This window comes from Dasypus novemcinctus, chromosome 9 (assembly GCF_030445035.2).
Source record: "Dasypus novemcinctus isolate mDasNov1 chromosome 9, mDasNov1.1.hap2, whole genome shotgun sequence".
Taxonomy (NCBI): Eukaryota; Metazoa; Chordata; class Mammalia; order Cingulata; family Dasypodidae; genus Dasypus; species Dasypus novemcinctus.
In genome coordinates, this window is record NC_080681.1 from 14770101 (window position 1) to 14778532 (window position 8432).

The 8432-nt window shown below is 57.6% G+C and overlaps 1 long non-coding RNA gene across 1 annotated transcript; it reads right to left on the reverse strand.

Annotated features, from left to right (window-relative positions):
• Nucleotides 1–827: 827 nt before the first annotated feature.
• On the reverse strand, nt 828–8140 carry LOC111758946 (uncharacterized). Its single transcript, XR_011649603.1, has 3 exons — nt 7493–8140; nt 2323–2447; nt 828–1613 (listed from the first exon to the last, which is right to left on the reverse strand). It is a non-coding gene; the product is annotated as an uncharacterized lncRNA (long non-coding RNA).
• Nucleotides 8141–8432: the final 292 nt, after the last annotated feature.

Here is an 8432-nt window from a genome sequence, read left to right on the forward strand (position 1 = left end):
AAACAAGTTTTTAAAAAATGTTTAAATACAAACATTTTGAAGGGCTTTCGGGGACCAAGCCCCCACCTCCCAGCACCCTTCAAGGCTGTGTCTCCTCCCACAGGTCCCAGGTCACGCAGCTAAAAGGGCCACGCCTCCCCTGAACCCACCTCCCCACGGCGACCCCACAATGGACTGTGGTCTGAGGGGGACGCCCCTTGGGGCCCACCACCTAGGGGTGGGAAGCCGGGAGTGTGAGACGGTGTGGGAGCCCGCTGGATTGAACACGCCAGTGACGCGAGATGGGAGGCCCCGGGGGGTGCCCTGGGGTGCAGCCAAGCGTTAGCCCAGGCTCCCTGAGTTCCAGCGGTGCCCTCACCCCCCATAGGGCCTCCTGTCTGGAGAGACGACCCTTGCCCCCTCCTCCCTCCCTCGCCTTCCACGTCCAGCGGCCCTTTCTCTCCCTCAGCCCAGTTTTGTGACCGCCAAGCAGCCCGGCCCAGCCTCCCCGCTCCTGAGGCTTCCCTGCCCAGGGCCCGTGCGCCCTGCACTCGAGGGGGCTGTGCGAGATTCCGGGGGGTCCAGGCCGGAGCTGGACTTCCAAGGCCACCGAGAAGAGCCAGGCAAGGGAGGTGTGGGTGATCAGCAGGGACTTCCCTCTCTCACGCCCCACTCAGGGGTTCCCAGGACTGCAGGGCCTCTGGGTGGGCAGCGAGGGGCCCGGGGAGGTGGCGAGAGGGCTGGCCTTAGTGCCAGTCCCACCCCATCCCAGCCACGTGGTCATACTTCTGCGCCTCAATTTCCTTTTTGTAAATGAGGGGCTTGCAGGAGGCAAATTGTTTTCAATTTTTTTTTAAGATTTATTTATTTATTTATCTCCTCTCCCCCCACCCACCCCAATTGTCTGTTTTCTGACCATTTGCTGCATCTTCTTCTTTGTCCGCTTCTGTTGTTGTCAGTGGCACAGGAATCTGTTTCTTTTTGCTGCATCATCTTGTTGTGTCAGCTCTCCGTGCGTGCGGCACCATTCCTGGGCAGGCTGCACTTTCTTTGGCGCTGGGTGGCTCTCCCTATGGGGCGCACTCCTTGCGCGTGCGCGGGGAACACCCCTGCGTGGCAGGGCACTCCTTGCGCGCATCAGCACTGCGCATGGGCCAGCTCCACATGGGTCAAGGAGGCCCGGGATTTGAACCATGGACCTCCCATGTGGTAGACGGACGCCCTAACCACTGGGCCAAGCCCGCCGCCTGGTTTTCAAATTTGTTTAGCAGTAGAACTCTTTTTTTCCCCAATGAAATCTGAGTAGAGGCTCCCAAAATAAAAAGGAAGTGGATATGACTCAAATGATAGAGCTTCCACCTACCATATGGGAGGACCTGGGTTCAATCCCTGGGGCCTCCTGGTGAAAAGAAGAAGAGAAAGTGTGCCTGCATGGCAAGCCAGTGCCCGCACAAATGCCTGTGCGGTGAGCCAGTGCCCGCACAAGTGAGTCACACAGAAAGATGATGACACAGCAAAAGAGAAACAAGGGGAGAGTCAAGGTGAAGCACAGTGAGACCAGGAACTGAGGTGGCACGATTGACAGGGAGCCTTTCTCCCCATCAGAGGTCTCCAGAATCAAATCCCGGTGGATCCTAGAGGAGAGAAAATGAGAAGAGAAGATAACACAGACAGCAAAAAAACAGCAGGGCGGGAGGAGGGGAAGGGGGGGGAAAGAAATAAATCTTAAAAAAAAAAAAGATAACATTGTGAAATAATTAATACCACTGTATACTTGAAAGTGAATATGGGAAATTTTGTGTAGTATGTATGTTACTACAATTTAAATAAGAAAGTGGTGCCCCTGGGTTGAAGTAGGGGATGAGGGCCTCTGCACTCTTGTCCCAACCAAGAAATCCCCTGGGCTGCCCTGGGAAACCTGAGGGCCTGGTGACCCCAGCCTGAAAGGCACGGGACCAGTTGCGCTAAGGCCCTCTGGTCACAGCAGCGGAGCAGTAGGCCAGGCCGCCCCTGAGTGACCACGCGGTGGTGCGTGAGGCGGGGAAGCCAGCTTTCCTTTCTCCCTAGGGGCAAAGGAGAGGGCGTGGGTCTCGGTTGCACATTCAGGGGTGGTGGTGGGGGGGACGAGCTGGGGCTGGGAGGAGGGCATCGCTCAGGGAACGCCTCCCCCTTTCTTGCTTTCTGCAGGACCCAGGCCAGCTCCAGAGGCAGGGGGATGGCCCTGCAGGGCCCTGCCTCAGTGGACTTCCTTGACTCTGTAGTCGGGGAGGATCTAGGGGCTGCGTGGGCCTTCTACTCTCTACCTAATAGCCATGTGGGGCAGAGACTGCTCGGAAATTATACCTGGTGATCATGCCTTGAATCGGGCTTGGGCAAGGAGGCTCTCGTTTCTGATGAAGACGCCAGCAAGCACGTGGGGGAAGAGCAGCCCTCCGTGCACCTCTCCCTTCGTAGCTGAGATAAGCCTGCTGGGTGACAGAGAGCAGCAGCCCTGGAGCTGTGTCACGGAATGTGGCACGTGGTTCTGGAGCCCGGCTCTGCAGCAGGGGAGCACCAGGGAAGACCCTGGCAGAGGGAGCCCCACCCCCACCTCCATGACTGGCCTTTCTGCCCAAGGGTCTGCAGGCGGGAGGGTATGAGGAACCCTCCCCTTCATCTGTAAGCACATTTGGCAAACAGCTGTTTTTTTTAGGAGGCACCGGGACCTTGTAGGTGGGAAGCAGGCGCTCAACCACTGAGCTGTACCCCCTCCCTGGTAAACAGTCCTTGATCCCCTCACCACCCCAGGGCCACTCACTGGAAGGCTGCAAGGGGCCTCTGCCCCCACCCACTCCCACGTCCTCCACTACTCCCACCTCCCCAAAGCAGGAAGGGGATTCTCATCTCCGTCGCTAATCACACGAGCCTCCAGCTAGGCGTAAAGGTCCCGGCATCTGTCGAAGGGACCTGTCCTGCCCCTGTGGTCCAAACCTCCTCATCCCAGCAGAGGCTCGGGAGGGGCAGCGGTGCTGGGGTAGCCCCGGGCTGTCACCCTGCTCTGGCCCACCTTGTCCTCCCCCAGGCTGCTTCCTGAGGGTCCCCGGGCATGTGGGGAGAGCACCCCTGGGCAAGCACGGATCTGGCTCTCGACTGGACAGGGTGGCTGAGGTGAAGAGCTCCAGGAGCAAGAGGGACAGAAAAGGGTCACGGAATTCAGAGGAGGGAGCAGCGAGGGGTCAGGGAGTTCCAGAGGGTCTCCTGGGGGAAGTGGCGCTCCGCTGCATCTTTTTTTTGTTTTGTTTTAAAGATTTATTTTTTATTGATTTCTCTCCCGTTCCCTGCCCTACCCCCCCCCAGTTGTCTGCTCTCTGTGTCTGTTTGCTGCGTCTCCTGTATCCACTTGTGTCAGCAGCACCCAGAATCTGTGTTTCTTTTTGTTGCATCATCTTGTTGTGTCAGTTCTCTGTGTGGGCAGCGCCATTCCTGGGCAGGCTGCACTTTCTTTTCACGCTGGGCGGCTCTCCTTACGGGGCGCACTCCTTGCGCGTGGGGCTCCCCTACGCGGGGGACACCCCTGCGTGGCGCAGCACTCCTTGCGCGCATCAGCACTGAGCATGGGCCAGCTCCACACGGGTCAAGGAGGCCTGGGGTTTGAACCGTGGGCCTCCCATGTGGTAGGCAGATGCTCTATTCATTGAGCCAAATCTGCTTCCTCTCCGGCTGCATCTTGAAAACTGGGATCACAGGATTCTTGGCGAGAGGACTTCATCAGCAGAGTCATTTTACCCACAGGTTATGTGTCTTCTCCAAGGTCCCGGACAGAGCAAACGATCGTGCTGGGATTTGAATCCAGTACTCCTAAGCAGCATGCTATGAATGAATGAAACGGGTGTGATCCGCGCTGGAGCTGAGGCTACTTGGGGAGCTGTGGCCCAGCACACTGGAGGGGCAGACAAGGGCCATATTGGGGAAAAACCAGGCCCTGTTATGGGCAGATCCAGAGTTTCTGGAAGCCGTATGGTCTGAGACTCTGGAACCAGGGGCCTGCTTGGAAGGAGCAGTGTGGAGGGAAGCTGCGACGGCAGAAGTCACGATGGCCTTCGCTGGGTGGGCAGGGTGTTTCTCCAGCAGTCACAGGCTCGGGGCAAGCAGCCCTGGCACCTACCTGACCCTGTTTCTGGGCCCAGTGCTGCTTTATAAAGGCCTGGAAGGGGGAAGGAGGCAGCCTGGTCGAATGGGCTCCAGACAGGGGTGTGCTGGACTCTGGGAGCTGAGAGAAGGGGCGAGTGCAGGGGGGTGGGTGCAGAAGGGACCAGAAACCCGAGTCTCCTCCGGCCCACACTTGCCTTGGTGCCAGCTCGCCTCCCCCTGCTTTTCTTCACAGCCAGAGGCTGCCCCTTGTGGGTGGGCACTGCTGTTTTTCAGTCCTCCAGCCCAGGTCTGAGTTAGGGTTTTGTCAATTCTCTGTGCGATTGCTTCCCCTCCAAACCAGTCTCCCCTCAGCAGCCTGAGTAATCTTCTTTAAACATTTAATATTTTTTAGGCTCAAAAAAGTTGCCCTTGATTTCATTTTAGAAAATTTCAAAGACTCAGAAAAATGGAAGAAACAGAACAGTGAATACCCAGACACCCTCCACCGAGAGTCAGCCCTTGTTAGAATTTTGACACTTCGTTTTCTCCCTCCCAGTTTCTGGAGAACGATGTGAAGGTGGTGTGCAGGCGTCGCGGCGTCTTGGCGCTAAGCCCTTCAGCGTGCAGTTCTCAAGAGCCAGGGCCCATCCCGCAACCAACAGGCCTGCTGCCCCCCCAGGAACGTGGGCCACGCCTCCCAGTGTCATCTCACAGCCAGGTCAGTTCAAACTCATGGGCTTTTCCTCCAGTTTCAGATATTTATTAATCAGTGTAAATCCCGACGTGGTTCACCAACATGACTTCATGTATTTACAGGGGAAATATTTCCAGGTTAAGGGTTAAAAGCCCCGCGTTTAACAGCTTTAGAGGGAAACATTTCGTTTAGACATCTGGGCCCTCTCCCTGCACTTGGCTGCGATCCCCATTCACGGAACAGAGCCCGTGTTGCTCACTGGGACCCCGGTTGTCTCAGGGTGCTGGGTTATTCTTTCTGACTCAGCTGACCTCTGGACTGAACACTGTCCAGCGCTGCTTAGAAGCCCCACTCCAATCAATACAGAGAAGGGATCGAGCTCAGGTGCATCTTGGCCTGACCGAGGACCTGGTGGCACAAGTTTGCCACAGGGGCCTCGGATTCAGAAGGAGCGAAGAACCAAGTTTCAAGGCTCAGGACTTAGCAGTCTCGGCACGGAGCCGGGGCTGGCATCCGAAGTCACCCAGGACCTCCTACCTGGACGACCCCGGCTCCCCGCAGATGTCTGGTAGCTGTTTCTTTCAAGACAGAAGTTGATTCATTGCATGTGGTCATTGTGTCACTTTAGTTTTCTTTTCCTTTCTTCTTTCTCTTTTCTCTTTGTTCTCCCTCCCCCTCCCCTCTGTGTGTGTGTCTGCAGCATTGTTTGTAGAGTCCGGGCCAGTTTTCTCATGGAACATGCCACATTCTAGATTCTGGATTTATCTGACTAAAGGGCCCCTTGTGCTGACCTTTACAGAGGAATATTGCAAAATCTCGAATCCGAGCGTGTGGCTGAAAACCCTGCCCTGGGCTTCTCTTATGTATCTTGAATAAAATCCAGCTTCCTTACATTGGCCCACAAAGCGCGGTGTGGAGCGGCCGAGCTCCTCTTCCTCCCCCACCGCCACCCCGTCTGAGTGTACTGGTTTCCTTCCAGTCGTTGAACTCGGTGGTCTTGAAAGCTTCCTCTTTCATGGCACAGGTCAGTTTGTAATCACCTACAGTATTTACTTGTTATCTGTCTTGCCCACAGGCAGTAAGCTTCAGGAGCAGGGGGACCACATGCGTTTTGAATACTTAGCACCTAGTATGGCACCTGATACAGGGTGGGGACTCAGTAAATATTAGTCAAATGAATGACTGAAAGACTGGATGGATGGATGAATGATCGGCAGAGAGGGTGTCCAGGGATCTCTCCGTGCCTGGAGCCGTCATCTGGGAGGCCGGTGGGTCTCTATGTTGCTCTACAGCAGCCCTAAACCCATTCACTTTTTTTTTTCAGGAGTACCAGAGATTGAACCCAGGACCTCATACATGGGAAGCAGGCATTCAACCACTGAGTTACATCCACTCCCCAAATACTCCTTCTTTTTTTGAGCTACCAGGACCGGGGATTGAACCCAGGACCTCATAAGTGGGAAGCTGGTGCTCAACTACTGAGCGGCACCAGCTCCCCACCACGCCCACTCACTTTAAACCACAAAACCGATTTCCCAATGACAGCTGTAACCAGAGGTAGGTCTGATGTCCCAACCCCATTAGATAGACTTTCTTTGGGGCTCATTAAAAATGGCCTTGGATACCTGATCCCAGAGCTGGAGTCAACCCACAGTGCCGGCCAGCCCTGTTTGCCAAGAGTGGCTCAAAGGCCCAGCCTTCCATACGGGTGGACAGTCCATCCCAGATCCAGCGGAGATCATTTTTGGCCCTTGAGCACAGAGGGAAAGAGATGGAGCCTGGTACGAGCCATGAGCAGCAGCTCCCAAAGCAACACCTGCCATAGCCCAGCTAAGTTGATCGGAGCGGGCCCCCGGCTGGGGGAGAGGTCCCCAGCGGACCGCGACTGTGGCCTCCAGCAGCAGCCAGGGGCATGCAGGCCGGACGAGGGCTGCCGCAGCGCCGTGTTCAAAGTGTCCTGCGAGCGCGGAGGAGGGAGCAGGGTGAGAATGGCGCCGGCGGGCATTCCAGGCAGGGGGGCAGCACGAGCCCACATGGGGGGGAGGCCTGGTCCGCGGAGGGGGCGAGCGCCCAGGCGGGGCTGCGCGCGGTGGGGACGGAGGACTGGCAGGGCCTGGGGCTCTCCACCGTGGCCCGCTCTGCCGACCCTGGGCTCTGGGTGAGAGGCCTGGAGTTTATTTTGTCGGTGGCAGGGAGCTTCTCCGCAGACCCCTCCGGCGCGGCGAGGCTGGCCCTGAACGCGGGGCGCCCGGCGGTCAGCGGGGAGGCGCGAATAGTCCAGCGGACCAGGAGAGCCTGTGCCGGGGCTGCGGGCCGGGCTGCGGGGACAGAGTGCGGGTGAAGAGACTTGTCCTGCGCCACCGACAGGCCGCCGGGCACAGCGAGGAGGGGGGTCCGGGTGGCTCGCAGGGATGGATTTGGGCGCCTGAATCCTGAGCAGAGGGAGGTGGAGGAGCATCTTTGCAGGTGCTTGCTGGCCATTTGTAGATCTTCTTTGGAGAAATGTCCATTTGGGAGTTTTGCCCAAATCCTTTGGATCTGGGAGCCCTGCGTACAGAGGTAGCGCTTTCTCTAAAGAGCAAGGGGAAGCAAGAACCCGGGACCTGCATTTAGAGTCCGGCCCGTACTCGGCCCGTTTCTCTGGCCTCCACGCCACCCTCCCCACGCTCTGCCCAGCCGTTCGGCCCTTCCTGCTGCTCCCTGACTCACCTCTGGCCCTTGGCTCGAGCTGCCCCTTCTGGCTGGCACATTTCACCTGCCTTCCGAGGGGAGCGGGGCCTAGGAAGGCTGGGAATGCCGATGAGGGAGCGGAGCCTGCAAAGTTCCTCTCTTCTGGTATTTTTGAGGGGAAGATGGGGTCCTCGTTTGATGGGCGAGGCAGGACCTGGCAGGAAGGCTGTCGTAGAAGGGGGGAAATGTAAGCACGTGGGTGCCTTGAGGGGACTGGGTGGGGAAGGGGGGCAGGGAGACGGGAGGCTCAGGAGAAGGCTAGTGGAGGAAGCGGAGCGGTGGTGAGATCCGCGGCTTCAGGAGACAAGGGATGGCTTTAGGAAAAAGGAGGAGCAAAGTCTCTTTTTCCTACGAGACAAGATGGAAGGAAAAAAGGATGAACATTATTCAGACAGGGAGCTGGTTTCTTTTTTAAAAGCGAGTCTTGTTGAAGGGTCACACCATCTTATCATCAATTTGCACTTGCATGGAAATAATTTCCCAGACCACTTGACAGCTGGCTTGCGTAGGCGGAGACGTGCCTGAGCTCCAGAGCCCCAGACTCTCTCCAAAAGGTGGAGCGTGTGAGCCAGCTCCTCCGAGCAGCTAGCCAGGAACCCCCCTCCAGAAAAAGGGTCTTCTCAGAACCAGAGGTGCTGAGACCCCTTACCTCTGTCCCGCAGCCCTGGACCTGGCGGCTGAGAGTTGGAAGGACTGGCGTGGGTCTCCTCCTTCCCTGCGGGGTGGCTGGGGAGCTGCCCCTTCCTGGGGTTCTGCAGGCAGAACCTGCCGGAGCACAAGGCAGCACCCTGGCCCCCAAGGGGGGGACCTCTTAAAAGGGCGATGCCGTAGGGGGGGTGTCGACCCCACCAGGACCTGGCGGCAGGGATGTGGCCCCCTTTTGTGTGCATCTGGGAGGGGCTGTTGGGGAAGCCCGCGC